We start from the raw sequence: 21,295 nt of genomic DNA on the forward strand, positions 1-21,295 counted from the left end.
ATCTCAAGAATAAAAGTACGTGCGGCTCTGAGTCTGAAAGCGACACAGACTATCTGATCAAAAGCATCCTGACGTCACTAAGTTATACGGAATTGACCACTAGACGTCACGAGATGTGCTCTCACCGGTGTAAAAGGAGGCGGGGCGTATTGTGTTGTCAGGATGGAAGCAGTAACAGCAGAATGGGTCAGTTAGGAGAGCTCACTGGTCCCGTACATGGATTAGTCGCTGGGTGTCACCTGAGTAACAAATCCATCAGAGACATTTCAGCCCTTCTGTCCAAGTCGACTGTTGCTGATGTGGGTGTGAAGTGGAAATGCTAAGGAACAACCACAGTCAAGTCAAGATCAGGCGGAGCTCGAATACTGACGGACAGGGGTTGCCGATCGTTGCAGAGGGTATCTGTAAAAAAATCGCATATCAGCTGGCACAATGACTGTGCGAAGCGAGTTAAAAAGAAATGGGATATAATCGTCGAAAAACTCGTCATAATTTCTGTAGGCGATGCTACGTGTTGATGAAGGTGCTGTAAGAGCAACCCTATTGGTCAGAGGTGACTCGAAAAGAATGATTTGGGGTAATGAATCACTCTACAGCCAATGTCAAACCAAAGGAAGTATTCTCGTTTGGCGAATGACTAGAAAATGTTACCTGCCATCATGTGTAGTGTCCAGAGTGAAGTACAGAGGAAGTAGTATTACGGTAAGGGGGTGTTTTTCGTGGTTAGACTGTAGTCGCAAATGCAGAATGATAAAAACACATTTTACAGCATTTTTACTGTGATCATCAGATCATCAGTTCGGAGGTCATGTAGCCTCCAGAAATGGTAGAACGTGAGACTCACCAAAACGAGGCAGACCTAATGTACCACTGAGCGAGGTGGCGCACTTGATTAGCACACTTCAGTCGCATTCGGGAGGACGACGGTCCGCGTCCCGCCATCCTGATTTGCACTGAAGAGCCAAAGAAACTACTAACCTGCACAATATCGTGTAGGGCCGTCGCGAGCACGCAGAAGTGCCGCAGCACGACCTGGCATTGACTCGACTATTGTCTGAAGTAGTGCTGGAGCGAACTGACATCATGAATCCCGTAGGGCTGTCCATAAATCCGTAAGAGTTCATGTCTGTGGAATTTGGTGGCCAACGGAAGTGTTTAAACTAAGAATAGTGTTCATGGAGCCGCTCTGTAGCAATTATGGACGTGTGGGGTGTCGCGTTATCCTGCTGGAATTGCCCAAGTCCGTCGGAATTCACAACGGACATGAATGGATGCAGGTGATCAGACAGGATGCTTACACACGTGTCACCTGTCAGAGTCGTATCCAGACGTGTCAGGGGTCCAAACAATTCCAACTGCGCACGCCCCACATCGTTGCAGAGTCTTGACTAGCTTGAACAGTCCCCTGCTGACACGGAGGGTCCATGGAGAGACTCGTCTGACCACGCAACGTATTTCCAGGTGAAACGTCCCCTTTTGATCATTTATACATGACTGTGCTTAACCTGACACACAATATTTTTTAGCGCAACGCAATCTGACTTTCAAAATTCCTTACAAAAGAATGGCCCTGACTAACATTAAACTATACCTTTCACAAATCACTTACCTCACAAAAATCTTCGCTGCTCAAGCTACTGCAATACAGCGAGTGCCACTACTGCCAGCTAAATAAAAGATTCAAACTACGGAAGGCACTAACTACTGATAGGGATAGTTAGCAAATGAAAGATATTAGTAGAGAACAAACAATGTATTTACCTTGATATCATCATATATAAATATAGCAGTTCATGACAAATTACAAAACTCCGCCATCTCTCTCCCCACATCCACCACTGCTGGCGGCTCACCTCCAACTGCGCAACGCTACGCGCTGTTCACAGCCAGCTGCCTAACACTACAATGGCGAGTATTACAACAATGCAAAGCAGCCACAGACTGCACACAGCACAGCCAGTGATTTTCATACAGAGGTGGCGTTACCAATAAAAAAACCTAAACAGCCTACTTACACAGGCATCAGCAGTCCAATGTCGGTGTTGACAGGCCAATGCAAGGCGTAAAGCTTTGTGTCGTGCAGTGAGCAAGTGTACATGAGTGGGCCTTCCTCCCTGAAAGCCCTTATAGATGATGTTTCGTTGAATGGTTCGCACGCTGACAATTGTTGATGGACCAGTTCTGAAATCTGCAGCAATTTGGGGAAGGGTTGCACTTCCGTCACGTTGAACGATTCTCTACAGTCGTCGTTCGTCCCGTTCTTGGGGGATCTCTCTCCATCAGCAGTGAAGTTGGAGATTTGATGTTTTGCCGGATTCCTGATATTCACGGTATACTCGTGAGATGGTCGTACAGGAAAGCCCCACTTCATCGCCACCTCGGAGATGCTGTGTCCCATCGCTCGTGCACCGGATATAACACCACGTTCTGTCACTTGAGTCTTGATAATTTGCCATTGTAGCAGCAGTAACCGATCTAAGAACTGCGCTAGACACTTGTTGTATACAGGTGTTGCCTACTGCAGCGCGGTATTCTACCTGTTTACATATACCCGTATTTGAATACGCATGCCTTTACGAGTTTCTGTGGCGCCGCATTGTGTATTATTTTAATCTTAAGGTAGACCCTAACTGATATCAATCTCCAATAATATTTGCCCTTTTTACCTCTTCCATTCGTTATCTGTAAAGATCACAGCGTCATCAGCAAAGCCAAGATGGTTGAGATATATCCCAATTACAAATATTCTCTTTCAGATTTCCCTGGTTAAGGATCTAAATTCTTCCTGTACGACTGCTGAAAATAGCTCTGTTAATAGCTCCTTCCTTCTGTTACAACCCGTCCTTTGGTTCAATTGGACATTGCACGGCATGTTACCGTGATGTCCGCTGGATAGATCCCGAGAATCGCCAGAAAAACGGCTGCTGGGGAGATACTACAGGCCCCTGTGTGCATGTGACCAGTCTTCCCAGATAATTCGCACAGTGAAAATGGGATCGTGGTATGTCCTCTCTGTGCGTAAGCTGCGCTATACGATAAGGCACGACAATCTATCTGGTAATTGAAAACGCTGTAATTTAATTGCGGGACTGTAAACCAGTTTGTGTGGCTGTGATTTCATACATTCAATGTGTACGCAGTGCCTTAGTTCGTGATCCACCTGACTCGATGGATTATCAACAATTGAAATGAGAATGCAATTTTTGTAAAGATGATGGGTTCGAAATACTGAAAAGGGACGCCTCCGAATTTTTTATTCTGTTCTCAACATCGATTGAGGTATTGCATGTCATGCATATTGCTAGGTCGACTTTCCCGCTTCGCTGACGTGCAAGCCTCTGCTGCTAGAGGGCAGAGAATTGAATTGTAACGTGTAACAGCCCAGTGTGTGAGAAACAGCGTGCTGTAATCGAGTTTCCACCTGCAGAAGACTTCGTCCACACAATTGGCACTCTGTCCTTCATGACGACTATGCCTGATCATATACGAGCTCTGCGACATCTGCAACAATTCGACGCCATTTTCACCGTCATCGATCATCCCTCCATACAGTCCCGACTTGGCTCCATCTGATTATCATCTGTTCCCAAAACTTAAAGAATACTTTGTAATACTTTGATAGCGACGAAGCGGTGCAAGTAGAGGTGAGGTTGTGGCTCTCTCAACAAAGCTAAACATTCTACAGTGACGGTATCAACAAACTGGTCCAGTGTTGCGGGAAATATGTTCATCGCCTGAGTGACTATCTTCAGAAATAGATAACATTCTGCATAAAGATGCAGAATGTTAAGAAAGTTAGTTTCCAAAAAGCCTTAAGAGTTTCCACATAAAAATTACGCGGAATTACTTTCCAGTATACCCTCCTATTGTTGATATCACTTTCATTTGACAGGCAGCAGTTTATGATACTTTGAGTCTTTGCATACTGATAAAAAAAAAGGATGAAATTCATTGAAGAATCACTCGGAATAAGGCAGCAACACAGAGTAGGACTACAGGGACTACACAATCGATGGTGATGTCTGAGAAACCTTTTACCAAAAGGGGGCCTGTTGGCCTCTGCCTATTTTACGCTCTGTCCTGAGGACCAGTATGATGAGTATTTACAATAGTAACAATAAATTTCACCCAAACTAGCTCGGCTGTGTGCCTTCCATCTTAAAAAGAGACAGGGATATCGTAAACTCAGAGTCTCGTGGTAAGAAGTACAACTGGATGTTACACCACATCCAAAATATCTGAGCGTCTCACTTGAACGTACCTTGATTTACAAGCAGCATTGCAGTATTAGATAACTGGAAGTGGAAATCCAGAAATAACCCCCTAAGGAAGACAGTTGATAGTATAGGAGGCTCTCAGTCACGAACTTTAAGAACAACGGCGTTATCAGTGTGGTATTCCATGGTGGAATATGCACGACCTGCCTCGTACACGTCTGCGTGTGCCAAAGAGATTATCAAAGCACTGAATGGGTAGTGCAGGTTTGTTGCTTGACGTTTGCGGTCTACAAGTCAGCGTTTCATCTAACAAGTGTTTTCCCAGCTGTCAGTAGTGAGATTATTGCCAATGTGGAGAGGACAACCTGCTTAGAAGGCCTAGCCATTCATTACATGATTATGCACTAAACGTGCAGAGCTTTACGTCCATAAGAAGCTTCATGAAAACTAGCAACATCTTGCAAACCACGTTCATAGCAACACTGGAAAATAATGTGGGAAACCGAAGATGTAAACAATTACCATTGGTGTTACCCATCTGAAAATTTCCCTACTGACCATTTAGAGAAGCCCTCTAAACCGCTTCCACCTGGGATGATACAGAATTAGGAATTTTTTTCCCGCTTCGAATTCCTCTCCTGTGACGATTTCTTCATGATCTCAGAGTAGCACTTGCAACTTACGTCCTCAATTGTTTGCTAGATGTATTCCAGTCTCTTTTTTGCCATATAGATTTTTCCCTTTACAGCTCGCTCTGATACTATGGAAGTTATTCCGTGATGTCTCAACAGATGTCCTACCTTCCTGTCCCTTCTTCTTTTCAGTGTTCCACACCACATCTCAAATGCTTCGATTCCTTCTGTTCAGGTTTTCCCACAGTCCGTGTTTCTCTACCACTGTGCTCCAAACGTACATTCTCAGAAATTTCTTCCTCAAATTAAGGCCTATGTTTGACATTAGAAGACTTCTCTTGGCCAGGAATGCTCTTTTCACCAGTGCTAGTCTGCTTTTGATGTCCTCCATGCTCCGTCGGTCATGCGATATCAGAATTCCTTAACTCCATCTACTTCGTGATCACCAATCCTGATGTTAAGTTCCTCGCGGTTCTCATTTCTGCTACTTCTCATTACTTTCCTCATCCTTGGTTTTACAGTCAGTTAAAATTCGGTACTCATTAGGCCGTTCATTTCATTCAACATGTCCTGTAATTCTTCTTCACTTTAATTGAGGATAGAAAAGTCAAAAGCGTATTTTTTCATCTTGAATTGTAATTCCACTCTTGAACCTTTCTTTTATTTCCGTCATTGCTTCTTCAGGGTATAGTTTGAACTGTAGGGACGAAAGACTACATCCCTGCCTTACACACTTTTTAATTCCAACACTTCGTTCTTCGTCTCCCATTCTTATTGTTCCCTCTTGGCTCTTGTACATGTTTTTAAAATACCCGTTTTTCCGTATAGCTTATCCCTATTTTCCTCAAAATTTCGAATATCTTGCACCATGTGACCTTGTCGAAAACTTTTTCCAGGTCGACAGATCCTATGAACCTGTCTTGAATTTTCTTTAGTCTTGCTTCCACTATCCATCTGATCATCAGAACTGCCTCTGTGCTGCCTCTTTCTTACCTAAAGCCAAGCTGATCGTCATCTAACACATAATCAATGAGCCGTGGTGGGCCTTTTCTGGCACACGAGATCTTTGGCGCGACTCTATCGATTACCCGGCTGTACTAGGATCTTTGCCCCTGTTGTGATCTCGCGGGTGGCTCGTGGCAGTTAGTATTGGACTCGCTACGAGGCCGAAGGACGTGCTTGCGTGGACGAAACAGGAAAACACGCGTACTCGGCCAGCAGCGGCACGGCGGGACTACCTCGTAAGGCGGTCGCGAGTTTGTGATGGACCTGCCTGATGTCAACTCCGGGCGCTGTTCGTCGTATTGCTTTGGTGCCTGTTTTCTCGGAGAGACCCATCCCTGGAGACCGTCTCGAACAACGCTCTCCATCGAAGGTGTAAGTGATTTTGGTGCCTTCGTTTCGTTGAACGATTTGCGTTGCAGCGAGTGTTGCCGTAATGTACGTGTTGTTGAAGTAAGAGCAGCCGGCAGAGTGTGTACCTGCATGGAGACCAGCAGTTACTATTTCTTTTTAAAAATCTGCTGGTTGGATTAGTATTTTAGGAAGCTGATTAGATTGGCGGTGAGTGTTTTATATATACACTCCTGGAAATGGAAAAAAGAACACATTGACACCGGTGTGTCAGACCCACCATACTTGCTCCGGACACTGCGAGAGGGCGGCACAGCGGACACACCAGGAACCGCGGTGTTGGCCGTCGAATGGCGCTAGCTGCGCAGCATTTGTGCACCGCCGCCGTCAGTGTCAGCCAGTTTGCCGTGGCATACGGAGCTCCATCGCAGTCTTTAACACTGGTAGCATGCCGCGACAGCGTGGACGTGAACCGTACGTGCAGTTGACGGACTTTGAGCGAGGGCGTATAGTGGGCACGCGGGAGGCCGGGTGGACGTACCGCCGAATTGCTCAACAAGTGGGGCGTGAGGTCTCCACAGTACATCGATGTTGTCGCCAGTGGTCGGCGGAAGGTGCACGTGCCCGTCGACCTGGGACCGGACCGCAGCGACGCACGGATGCACGCCAAGACCGTAGGATCCTACGCAGTGCTGTAGGGGACCGCACCGCCACTTCCCAGCAAATTAGGGACACTGTTGCTCCTGGGGTATCGGCGAGGACCATTCGCAACCGTCTCCATGAAGCTGGGCTACGGTCCCGCACACCGTTAGGCCGTCTTCCGCTCACGCCCCAACATCGTGCAGCCCGCCTCCAGTGGTGTCGCGACAGGCGTGAATGGAGGAACGAATGGAGACGTGTCGTCTTCAGCGATGAGAGTCGCTTCTGCCTTGGTGCCAATGATGGTCGTATGCGTGTTTGGCGCCGTGCAGGTGAGCGCCACAATCAGGACTGCATACGACCGAGGCACACAGGGCCAACACCTGGCATCATGGTGTGGGGAGCGATCTCCTACACTGGCCGTACACCACTGGTGATCGTCGAGGGGACACTGAATAGTGCACGGTACATCCAAACCGTCATCGAACCCATCGTTCTACCATTCCTAGACCAGCAAGGGAACTTGCTGTTCCAACAGGACAGTGCACGTCCGCATGTATCCCGTGCCACCCAACGTGCTCAGGAAGGTGTAAGTCAACTACCCTGGCCAGCAAGATCTCCGGATCTGTCCCCCATTGAGCGTGTTTGGGACTGGATGAAGCGTCGTCTCACGCGGTCTGCACGTCCAGCACGAACGCTGGTCCAACTGAGGCGCCAGGTGGAAATGGCATGGCAAGCCGTTCCACAGGACTACATCCAGCATCTCTACGATCGTCTCCATGGGAGAATAGCAGCCTGCATTGCTGCGAAAGGTGGATATACACTGTACTAGTGCCGACATTGTGCATGCTCTGTTGCCAGTGTCTATGTGCCTGTGGTTCTGTCAGTGTGATCATGTGAGGTATCTGACCCCAGGAATGTGTCAATAAAGTTTCCCCTTCCTGGGACAATGAATTCACGGTGTTCTTATTTCAATTTCCAGGAGTGTATATATATATTGCTGTGAGATTTGGGTCATTTCTATTGAAAGCACTTACTCAGTTATTAGTAAAGACTCGTATTCCGTAAAGCTAGTCATTTGTTCGTAGTTTCTCTATACACGTGCATTTATTTGAAAGCACTCACTCAGTTATTAGTAAAGGCACGTATTCTGTAAAAGGCAATCATATGTATGTAGAATTTTATACGCTTGCATTCATTTGATGCACTCACTCAGTATTAGTAAAAGGGCAATTGGTGCTTCATTCTTTTTTTGTTTGTTGATCTCTTAACTTTTATTAATTGATGTTTGGTTGGTGTTTGCCGTGTGTTCTGCGGTCTGTTTGTGTTCCAGTTTTCTGCGAGTTGGGCTGTGTGTGGGAGCGGCGCCATGTTCCGCTTCGGTGCACAGAAGCTGTGACGTGCCGTCTAATGAATGGGAAGTGACTCCCGGTTGGGCCCCAGGGTTTAGGTGTTGTCTTGGACGGCTAGTCTGCTGCTTCCGGCATTTTAAGTTAAGTCACCTTTTGCCCAGGGCAGCCTCGCGTCACTGCCCGTTTGGTAAACATTTAACGTGTTTCGTGTATATTAAAAAAATATATAGCTTATTATTATTTTGGGGCCGGCCGATATGGCCGTGCGGTTCTAGGAGCTTCATTCTGGAATCGCGTGACCGCTACGGTCGCAGGTTCGAATCCTGCCTCGGGCATGGATGTATGTGATATCCTTAGGTTAGTTAGGTTTAATTAGTTCTAAGTTCTAGGCGACTGATGACCTCAGAAGTTAAGTCGCATAGTGCTCAGAGCCATATGAACCATTTTAAATCATTTGTTTGGGAATGAATTGTATTAAACCGTAAATGGTTCTGCTGCTTGTGTTATTTGGGTTCTTAACGAACTGGTGTGCGTTACATAAATCACTTTCATATTGCAAATTATTGCTCTTTTACATAAATTATCTGTCCTACATTTCTTTAAATCACTTTCTGATTGTAATTTGTTGTTCCTTTAAGTATTGAAATCTGTGTGGCTCTTCTCTTTAAGTCAGTTTTCGTAATTGTAATTTGCTGACTTACTTGAGAAGCAAGCTATCTGTGATATTTTCGTATTGTCTTAAAGATGGCCACGTGTTGATTGTCTCTTAGCTGTTTTATAAATATTGTCTTTGAATAAATTGTTAATTTATTGATTTGGTAGTTGTTGTGTTTAAGGAGTGGCATTATAGGGGCCTTCACCTTCCATGCTAAGTGTACCCCTCATCCCGACTTCCTCAGCCACAATCAATTTTCTTTCTCATTCTACTTCTAGCAGCTCCATATGCTCTTGGGATTGCCCACATTTGCTCATCTCTGATGTAATCTTCCGTTCATTTATACGAGGACGTGTTTACGCCAGCGTGTTTAATATTTTATACAATTTCTTTTTTGAGCTTCTTCGTACTGACGCTTTGACACGAATAAACAAAACTAGTACTGCAATTAGCAACAACTGTCTGTGACCATGTACTGTGCTTGCCAGCATGCTGCTGTGTTTTGAGGCACAAGCTTCAGACAGTGAATGCAGATTGTGATTTTCCTCAGAATTCTAATCAGAACGTAAACTTAGCCCAGCCATTCGAATTTTTCAGCTCTCGCCGTTTTCTCAAAAATCTTTCCGAGTGAAGAGCGTGGTGGTTCACTCAAAGAGGTCCGAACAGTCCCCCTCGACTTCAGCCAACGCTTTTCTCTGAGGAACCAGATTTCGCCCGTATGTCAGATCACCGCCACCTTTCCCTTTTTGTGGAGCTCCTTAGAAATCGCCAGCGTGTATAATGACATTAGGCTGATGGCCGTCGCTGTCAGCGCCCGCCGTAGGCCCTCCTATTCCGCAGTCCTGCTCGCCGTCAAGAAAAGTCGGCGATCCGCCTTTTGAGCGTCTCTTCTTCTCCCTCGTCCCCTCCCACCCTCCCCCAGACCCCACCGTCCGCGGACCAAGTGACTCGACGCAACGCAGGCAGTTTCTCCGTCGCGGCTGACAGCCCGGCCCGCCGGCAACCACCCGTGTCGGCCGCTCTCTCACAAAGGCCGAGTAAATAAATTACGGGCCGACACCCGCGGTACTGCAACCCCCCCCCCCCCCCGCCCCACCCCCTCAGAGCGGAGAACATTAAGGCTACAGACTCCACCACCGCGGCGCTCTCCATTGGTTCACACAGACTTTTCGATTCTCCCGTCTGCACAATTGCCAACCTCTCCTGTTTAGCATCATCCCCACTCCCCATCCCCCCCGGCGCCCTTTTAGGTCGCCATGTGTCAGGGCTCTTTAAGAGCGCAATGAGCTATGAACTAATTTGATTTTAAATGCCGGCGTCGGACAAAGGATCGGCGACGGCAATGGCCGCGTAGGGCGTCGCGCGTGCGCACTGAAAAGTATGTGGCCGGCGTTGCGTGACGCGAGATGTGGCGGTGGCTGTGGAGCGCATTCGTTCTGAGCCGTTGGCAGCATGGTGTGGTGTCGGCTGCATCTGTCGGCGGGGGTGATTCGTGCCGCTCCCAGCGGGAAAATGGGCATCCGCTCGATGACAGTTGTCGCTGCGAAGCGAGGTGACATGGTGTCGGGCTATGATTCGCGCCGTAGTTCATGTCGTGACTAATTCGTGGTGGTTTAAGGGGAAACATTAAGAGATAGTACAAACCAGTTCTCAGGCGAAGTAAGAGAGTCGTCTGTTACAATTACACTACTGGCCATTAAAATTGCTACACCAAGAAGGAATGCAGATGGTAAACGGGTATTCATTGGACAAAAATATTATACCAGAACTGACATGTGATTACATTTTCACGCAATTTGGGTGCATAGATCCTGAGTAATCAGTACCCAGAACAACCAACTCTTGCCGTAATAACGGCATTGACTCAAACAGAGCTTGGATGGCGTGTACAGGTACAACTGCCCATGCAGCTTCAACACGATACCACAGTTCATCAAGAGTAGTGACTGGCGTATTGTGGCGAGCCAGTTGCTCGGCCACCATTGACCAGACGTATTTAGTTGGTGACAGATCTGGAGAATGTGCTGGCCAGGGCAGCAGTCGAACATTTTCTGTATCCAGAAAGGCCCGTACAAGACCTGCAACATGCGGTCGTGCATTATCCTGCTGAAATGTAGGGTTTCGCAGGGATCGAATGAAGGGTAGAGCCACGGGTCGTAATACATCTGAAATGTAACGTCCATTGTTCAAAGTGCCGTCAATGCCAACAAGAGGTGACCGAGACGTATAACCAATAGCACCCCATACCATCACGCCAGGTGATACGCCAGTATGGCGATGACAAATACACTCTTCCAATGTGCGTTCACCGCGATGTCGCCAAACACGGATGCGTGCACTCAGGTTCGTCGTCGAGTACACCATCACAGGCGCTCCTGTCTGTGATGCAGCGTCAAGGGTAACCGCAGACATGCCCTTCTAGCTGATAGTCCATGCTGCTGCAGACGTCGTCGAGCTGTTTGTACAAATGGTTGTTGTCTTGCAAACGTCCCCATCTGTTGACTGAGGGATCGGGACTTGGCTGCACGATCCTTTACAGCCATGCGGATAAGATGCCTGACATCTCGACTGCTAGTGATATGAGGCCGTTGAGATCCAGCACGGCGTTCCGTATTACTCTCCTGAACCCACAGATTCCATATTCTGCTAACAGTCACTGGATCTCTACCAACGCGAGCAGCAATGTGGCGATACGATAACCCGCAATCGCGATAGGCTACAATCCGACCTTTATCAAAGTCGGAAACGTGAGGCATCACAACAAGGTTTCACCAGGCAACGCCGGTCAACTGCTGTTTGTGTATGAGAAATCGGTTGGAAACTTTCCTCATGTCAGCACGTTGTAGGTGTCACCACCAGCGCCAAACTTGTGTGAATGCTCTGAAAAGCTAATCATTTGCATATCACAGCATCTTCTTCCTGTCGGTTAAATTTCGCGTCTGTAGTACGTCATCTTTGTGGTGTAGCAATTTTAATGGCCAGTAGTGCAATATTCCTACCTGTCCTAGATTCCTACCTAAATTGATTATTGAAGTGGGAATACAAGAGGGTTTGAGCATCATTGGCAGCTTCCAGCCGTGTCAAGTGGTTTAAAATCTACGGGCTTTCGGTAGAGTGCGCTTCGGGCACTATCGCCCACAAATACTTTTACCACCTAACAATGGCAAGGCGCGCAGCAGTCTGATGGCTGGAAATACCTGGTTTCCTGCTGTGATCGAAGTATTAGCCTGTTGGCTTCGCCTTCGAGCTTGGCTTGTACTGGAATGGTTTGTGATACATGTCCGTTAAGGTTGTTATGACTATTAACTGCGGTAATGGTGGATTCTTTTTTTTTTTTTTTTTTGAAATATAGTTGGAGACGAGATAGAATGATGATGATGTGCATGAGTGTGAGTTGGTGTTGGATGAGGTGTGGAGGTGCTTGAGATGATTGTGGAGATAGAGAGAGAGACAGAGACAAATACATTTCAGTTATTGGTGGTACATTTACAATCATATTGCCCATGTGTGCCAGTTCCCCCAAAAGTACTACGTCTAGTCAAATGACAAATCCATATTTATTGTGTCTATAATCTATGATTAAGTAGGTAGAGAAACAAAATTACTAGGTTGCTCTAGGTTATTATAGTGTAGTTTAGTATATATATCTTATTCTAATCTTAGTGTTACATTTCTTCACTACGTCTGATAGCTGATTAAGTATTTAACTATATATATGTTTTTTTGTTTTTAATTTCTTTTATAATTTTTTTTTTTCTATAGTTCCTTTCACTCTGGGGGATACTTAGCTAAATATTATGTTATGTGATGTTCTATTATGTTTACTTTGTAATTGTTTATATTTTCAGTGTGATACATGTAACTGAAGTCTTCTTTTAAACCACTTAACGCGGCTGGAAACCGAAGAGAGCTTTTTCACTGTTTTTGCAGTCACCGTCGTCGCCGTTTTCGTCGTCATCTTCATAGTCGAATCATCCTAGTCATTGTCAATGACACCGTCTTCATAGACATCGTCATCGTCATTTACGTCATCGTCATATCCTCATTGTTACCATCTTTGTCATTACTATTGCCACTTTAATAATCATTATTGCCATCATCGTCCTCATAGTCACTTATTAGGAGCAATAAGTCAGTTTCTCTTTCAGCATTAAACAGAAAGACTTGCCTAATGTTCTAAAAAATTTTATTTATTTGTTTCTTTATTCTGTGACCAGCAGCGTACCTCACAGTATGACATTACGTAGAGAAGTAGTATGCTAGTTGATATTTTGTTTTTGTATATAAGCTCATTTTCTCTTTATAGCCTTCGTTAGTACATCTGCAAACAATCGCCGTACTTTATATGTAATTTGTAAAGGTATATTACATTGGATATTGAACTCATCCTCACGTTACAGACGGACATACGTTAACTCTGAGTTCACTGTTATTGCTGCCTGTAGTTGTTGGATGTAATATTATTTCTGTAAAATTGTTCTATGATTAAATGTTCTACGTGTATTATAATATGCTTTTTATTATTTTGATAGTCGCTTCGCAGTCATAGGAGCAGACACATGATATGCAACAATACAAATGTATCTCGGTAAACAACTACCTTTCAAACTTGAAAACAGCTCTTTTCATTTATTTAACGAAAACTGTTACACAGGCACAGTTTTGAGTACTGTTCAACTTTTTACTTTTTAACATGCAGAACCACCACACTCTCAAAGATGTATGTTCCTTCACCCTACTCCGTTTTCCTGCATTCATTCATTTCTGTTTATCTTATTGATATTTATTATCACTCTCCATGTTTTATACTTCTGGAACTAGCATTCTCAAGTACTAATTTTATTTTTTATTGATTTTGTTTATTAACACAAACACTTATATACTCCAGTAAATAAATATTCACTGTTCAACTTTTTCCTTTTTACCACCACACTGTCAAGATGTTACTTTTATTGTAACTTCTTTGGCGACAATAGTCATTAAATGTCGCCTTGTAAGCCGAAAACTGGTTAACACAATAAAAGTAATACTGTAGAACAAAAGCAAACTAGCCCATTTCATTTATTATAACGTTGCTCTAATAAGTACCGTATGAAGATTCAGTTAACAGAGCAATAATACATGATATGTATTCGCAGCTGCGAATTTGGTTAACCATCAGCTGTATAATAGAATGATGACAATGAAAATTTGTGCTGAATCGGGACTCGAACCCGGATTTCCTGCTTATCGCGAGTGAAGGACCCGCTGCAGGAGCAGGACGACGGATAGGGCAGGGGTCGAGAGCCGAGAGCTCGCCATCCCTTCTCCATGACCACCCAACGTGTTTTAGGTTCGAAGAATCAAACCGTTAAGCTATCGGAGCACTACTCACCGCCAAACCCAAACTTAAATACGTTGTCAACCATGTGTCTACAGCCTGTAGTCGTGCGTTCATTATGTATATTCCCCTACAGTGGAGATATTTAGTTGAAAATCGCTTGCCCCATGCCTGTGTTGTTCAGAAGTACGACGCAATGTACCTCCGGAAATACAGGTTGCAGTAACACACCCACTGTAGTATCGTAGAATAATAATAACTCACGACTACTGGAACACCCGCAGCTCGTGGTCTCGCGGTAGCGTTCTCGCTTCCCGAGCACGGGGTCCCGGGTTCGATTCCCGGCGGGGTCATGGATTTTCACCTGTCTCGAGATGACTGGGTGTTGTTGTGTGGTCTTCATCATCATCATTCATCCCCATTACGGTCGTAGGAAGGCAATGGCAAACCACCTCCATCAGGACCTTGCCTAGTAAGGCGGTGCGGGTCTGCGGCATCATTCCTCTATACTCTGCCACGGAGTATGGGACTTCATCATCACTACTGGAAGAGCTTGATGTGACAAAGGGAGGAGACAATGAATGTGGCGTGGGTGCAAGTGGAGGCTGAAGCAAAACCGGGAAAATACTCCATGTTGTACATTGTTCCAGCAGGGCACTATCTGAATAATTGTTGCAATAATAATAGTGATAATAATGTGGCTACATTAATGCTTAGTAACCAGCTTCAGCCCAAGTTACAAGGATAGTTATTTACAACTTACACGATATAAAACCGAAGTGCGTACTCATCATTGCCAGTATTTCACTTTGCACTAATTTGTGAATACAGACCTGTAGACTATGGCTGTCTGAGGGCGTAACTGGGATGACAGCTGTTTGTTTCAGTTGTCTCCGTTTACAGACCGTAAAGGCAGCGTTTCTGTGGTTCTTTTTATTAGCTTTTTCTTTCAGTTTTGCCTTACTCAGCTTCCTGTGGTTTGCCAGTTCTACTTCTGGGCTCACATTTGTTGTCGCAGCGGGCACGTCCAGTCAGCGACTGAGCGCCTGTACCTCGCTGGACCTTTTCTGCAGCTAGTCGGGCCACAAGCCCAGCCGTGTGAGCCAGTCCTCAATAGTGCAAATGGAAAATATCCTGTCTAACGAGTAGCTTGTGATTTTCTAGAATCCAATGCCTATGTTAGACTGTTTGCTAGCTACTGTATTTCACGAGAATTATTGAAGAAACTTCGATACTGATATATGTAGCTTTTAGTCAAAAGCTTTATGTTGGGGCTGAGAAAGGGAGGGTTAATCCACCCCTGATTTCAGAAAGTCACATTGGGCAAATGTCGAAATGGATTCTTGTAAAGCTTAGGTCCAGTCAAAATTTATGATTCTTTCACAGCTATCTAGGTGCCGACGGGATAGGAGACTCCAAATGTTCGTCTTTCATTCGAATTTTGCGCATAACTTCCCTGATAATTGTCACTTGGATTCTGAGTGAACTCTAAGGACTTGTATGTTGGTGACATTTAGATCTTCGGTTTTACCCTTTCTCGAGCTTTCCGACGAACTCCTTAGATGGGGGTCATGATAATATTTTAGATGATAAGTGTGCGACAACTCTTCCGAATGACAGCACACATCAGAAACTCTATAGATTTACTAATAAGTAAAACTTTTGGCCTATCCTATGAGAAAATCTTTTTTTTTAAGTTATAAAGCATTAGAAATACAAATACAACATAAAATTTTATGCGTTAAATATGATGGATCCAAACAGTGCAACACGTCACACGGAATGAATAAAACGTACTAGCTTGGATCGTATCTGGAAAATACAAAATGATTTTATCCTTTAGTTTATCACAAATATCGTTGATGCAGTATATTATAACGTTGAGTTTCAAAAATCTACTTTTCTTTGTGGCGAGCGTTTTACGTCGATTACTATAAGCATTAGATACAAAGTGTCCAGCGAAATAGTCCCAGATTTCAAAATAAAATATCTCGAAAAGTAAAATCGATAGACGAGTGCAACAAAGGTATGTTTATTAAAAGACTTATTCTACACACCATGAGCTGCACTAGACATGTTTTATTTGTCAAAACAGTTTTATGGATTTGTAACGCATCATCAGTGGCACCTGATACAAAGGAACGAACAACTGTACGTCGATCAGTTATTACAAAATCATAACTGAACATATACAGCAGTAATATAAGTATATTACATTATGCACTTCTATAGCAACCTGAAGTCGTATATGTTACAACTGTCAAATTTTAGGCAGTGACTGTTAATCATGTCTGGCGTAACTGTAATATAGAATAAACGGGAACTGACTGGTCAAGGAGTCTACATTACCTGTCTTTTTTATTCCTAAGATCATGTGTGTGTGTCAGTGACATGCATTCATATGATTACGTAATTACAATTTTATGATAATTGTCATGTGAAGATATAAGACTGCAAAAGAATCCAACATATCATGTCAAATTATAAATTTTTTCGTGCAGGACATTGACTCCAAACTAAAATTATTCGGTTAAAATTATGTTGAAATTTGTATATATATCTTATTCTGTAACTCTGCTTCTTTATTAGTTATGTAGTCTCGTTGTTTTGTCATGTGTGTGTACATTTCAGTTTCTTCTAGAGCATAATCTGGCTTTTTTCGCTTTATGGAGAATGGTGATGTTATTGTTAACCTCATCAGCAGAATGCTTGTATTCCCAATGAGCACTGAACGCTGGGGGATTGGATTCACTAACCCTTGTTTGTTCTCTAAATCTTGTTTTGAAGTTTCTTCCCGTTTGCCCAACATAAAATTTATCACAATCACTAGATGCAACTTTACACAACTCTGACATGTTATATATTTGGCTCTTATCGATACTGTGTATAAGACGTGGTCTTACATTGTTCTCTGCTCTGAAGCCGATTTGCAGTCTAGTTTCGCTAAACAAATTTCTACTTGCTTGCTCCTTTCTAATATAATCTGCTATTTGTGTATTATTTCATAACTAGTTTTGGACCACAGCCATTGTGAGGTGCTACCTTCTCAGTATTAATACTTGCCTCGTTTAAAAGGTATTTGATTAATATGTCAATTTCTGAGCAGAAGTATCCTTTATAGAGCCGTGAATGGCAGGAACCGCTGTGAATTATGCAGTCGCATGTAGTGGGTTTCCGGAATAAGTTGAAAAGGTGGATATTTCATTCTATTTTAACTGTCAGGTCCAAGAAGTTATTACTCCCATTTTCTTCTTGTTCTATGGTAATCGTTATGTTCTTATGTAACTGATTAAATTGTTGGTAACATGTATTACATTCATCAAGAGTGCCATCGAACAAACCTAAAGTATAATGTACATAACGACGATAGTACATGGGTTTCTTAATTAGGTCATTTGTTTTCGATATGACCTAAAACTACATTTGTAAGTATTCTAGAAATATATTTGTAAGTGTTCCTGACAGGCAGTTCCCCACAGCTAGGCCTTCTTTTTGCTCATATAGTTGGCCACTTATTTGGTCCGTGACAGAAGTAAGTCAATAAGGTCATCCAATTTATTAATTTCTATTTGACACATTTTTTTGAATATGAATAAGTTTATCATATGTGTATCGCCAAAGCTGTAAAATTTTATACAGAAGTTTCCAAATATTTCGAAAAGCTGCCAACAGATGGTTCTGTACGCTGTGCAGCTTGTACAGTATTAGCTTGCATAATTGAACTCGTCCTCTGCAAGCAGTTTTTCAGTCACATCACCATCTTTTGTAAATGTCCAGCACCCGCAGTAAAGAGGTGTCGCAAATGAAATTTTCCATTGTGACCTGTTGTGAATCAACGGAAATGGATGCCCCGCAGGTCGCCGATTCAAGCTCGTCCATCGTGGTGGGATGATTTTGATAGACAGTGCCTTTCATTGTACCCCATAAAAATTAATCGTAAGAAGTCTTATCGGGAGAATACGAAGGCCAGTCCATCCCTGCGCCAGTAAATTTGCAATAGTCCGAAGCAATGTCTCTACTCCCGAAGTATTCGTCAAGAAAGCGCAACCGCTATTCCGTGCGATGTGGACTGGCCCCATCTTGCACGAACCACTCTCTGCTTCTTCGATCCACCAACGGTAGCTGGTTGACGACAGATTGTTTCAAAATTGCAACGTAACGTTCGCAAGCGGTCATTTCTCGCATGAAAAAAGGGCCAATAATTCCTCTGCTGCATACCGCAACGCTAACAGTAACTCTTAGAGAATACAGTGGTTTCGCTTCAAATAATGGGGATTCTCGGGACCCCAGAATCTCGTTTTATTTATTTACGATTCCATTCAAATGCATGTGTGATTCATCTGTGAACCATATGCATCCAGCATCAAATCCTTCATTATCAGTCTTCGTCAGAAAACGTTTCGTCAAGTCAGCCCTCTGTTGCACAGCTCGTACAGGTATGGCATGGCAGCTTTAGATTCTGAATGGAAATATGTCTACTGCCTCGTTTCATCGTCTAACATTCTGCGTGGTGTCTGTTGTTCTATGTCGTGTCTCCCTACCACTTTCGCGCAACGACGCTCTGAGCGTGTTTTTTAGGGAATTGACTAGTTTGAACCTGGGACCTGTTGCTGGTAAGGAGATGTCAGACCACACGACATGTAGAGTTCAGAAGAGTTCAGTGAGACTAGCGATGATATAACGAAATACTTAATGATTTCAGCATCAGCTCCACTGCACTCCCTGTAAAAGAATCTTAATACTAACTAAATTTAATGGAAGGGGTTCAAGGCTTTCCTATTTTTAGTTAGCTGGTAAAAATACCGTCGAAAAAGCAGTTAAGTTTACCATTGGAAATTTTATTCTACTCACAAAACATTGTTTATAAATTGCACTATTGATAAAAGGAAATATTTTAATACAGGATGATAAAAACCAAATGCGTTCAACAAAAATGTGAACGAATATTCCCTGAATCGGTTTCCAAGTTCTATAATGGATCGAAGGATGACGTATGCTATATCACATCTATAATCTAGGTTTAAGTTTCACAAAATAGAAAACTATCAAAATGGTCTACAGTGACCCTCAATTATCTTCAGTTACTTATCTAACTTGTCGTAAATTACAGTGGCTGATGTGGCTTCTCAATAATTATATAACAGAAAAATCATCGCGTTTCAGATTTTAACTTACATATCAAATGTGAATACCACGAGCTTCAATTGACGATCGATACTAGTATTACGTAAAAAGGGGCTGTAACAGATGAGACTTCTGCAGTTCTGAGTGAAGCCTTAAGCGCTCAAAAATGCGGCATCGCGTGCGTTCATTACCTTGTCGGAGTTCGTCAGGGGGCGGCGGACAGCGCAGCTCCATACAGTTCGCCATCTCGGAAGCAACTCTCTCCTAACGACTCCTTACTACAATTTACCGAAGTTGGTTTAAAAAAAAACTATCTTTCTGTGTTTTCATCTCACCAATCAGGGTCTCAATGTTAACCTTAAGCTCCGCCTACAAAAATTCTGTCTACCCAATGAGAAACGTTATACTTTTCGTGGTGGGGCAATGTTTTTAAAGTTTGCAACGTAACAGAGACGCGAAAAAGTCTCACGCTAAAACTTGCAGCTGGTGTGGCCCTTTTAGTGTTATCGTAAGATCTATACTGTTCTTCTGGAGGGCTCTAGCTTTTAACATGGGCTGGGGGATGGTCCTGGTGGTTAGCTGGCGACGTGGGTGTCCGTCCCTTATCGTACGGCCTTCTAGCTTAACACGGTTCTGCTCTCGGCTTCCGTTCACGTTTCTCCCCTCGGAACTGCGTCTGTCTCACGGTGGGAAGGTATGACATGCATTTAGGCATTCTTGTGTTAGTCTGTGGTATTCCATTTGCTCACTCGTTACTCGTATTACTTTGGTTAATTTAATGTCACGATTTATTCGGAGCTATGTGACATACTACTGGATTTGCTTATCATGTCAGGGTTTTCATGGAAGGTGTTGGATTTGCCTGACACCTTACAATCGTACTGGAACGTTTCAAACCAGTCTCTGTTGCAGTTCTTTTGACGGATTTCCTTGGATTTTGCAGAAACAGTGGCGACACTTTCAGGAGTTACTACAGACTCATTTACCCCTCATTTAAGCATGTACTGCAGCTTAACTGCCACCCCTGTATCACCCCCACCGCCACCCTCGTCACCAATGTCAGAACTGCATCAGCAGCAGTGCCATCAGCTCCTACTGCTCCTCCGTTTCCACCGCTGTGATCACTGCATCTGGGTCCAGAAGCAGTAGCACCAGCCACGCCTACTCTTACAACAACCAGATAAGCACCAACGACGTATGCTGTAGCTGTGCCCGCATCAGCTACATCTGCATCAGCTTTAACCCCATCAACTCCAGCTAAGGAAACTAAGAAAAGTCATACAAAATCTTAACCCACTCCGCAGTCAACATCCTCTGATACCCAATCCCCCAACGATCCCTGCAACCCCACCTAGTACAGATACCACCTATACCTAATACCCAACTGTTGCCCCATCAGCCCATCACACCAGAACGTATGGAGTCCACTCTCATCTCAACCAACACATCTCCTCCAACACATTGTTTCATCCTATCACGTCCTGATGTCCGATACCTCAATCCTAAAACACTTTGCCTCGAAATAAAAAAATACCTTCCAAACCTCAACATTTCACAGATTTTACCTCACAAATACTCTGTAAACAACAAAAGCTCTGACCCTGAGTTTCAGATACAGATACAGCAACGAGTCCCTTTCATCACCATTGGTCCACATGCCTCCCTGCCCCCACTCAATCCACCACGATCCAGACAACTCCAATCACCACGCCACCTGCCCACTCTCACTGCTATGATCAAGGGTGTGGACCCTGAGATCACAGTGGGGAAAGCTGAGCAGGAGCTATATTCCAATCCTGATTCCAAACTCGGAAAAGTCCATTTCTCATTCACATCTTTTCCAAAGATCACTCAAGCATAGACCATCTCCTTCAGAATGAAGACTTCATCTTTTACTGCAAACACAATGTTGAGCCTTTCTGACCCCAAGCCCAAGCCTGCTGTTGCTGTAAATACCTTATCTACAATGATCACTTAAATTCTGACTTTCCCTCACTGCAGGG

Source organism: Schistocerca serialis, chromosome 4, assembly GCF_023864345.2.
Source record: "Schistocerca serialis cubense isolate TAMUIC-IGC-003099 chromosome 4, iqSchSeri2.2, whole genome shotgun sequence".
In the NCBI taxonomy this organism is placed as follows: Eukaryota; Metazoa; Arthropoda; class Insecta; order Orthoptera; family Acrididae; genus Schistocerca; species Schistocerca serialis.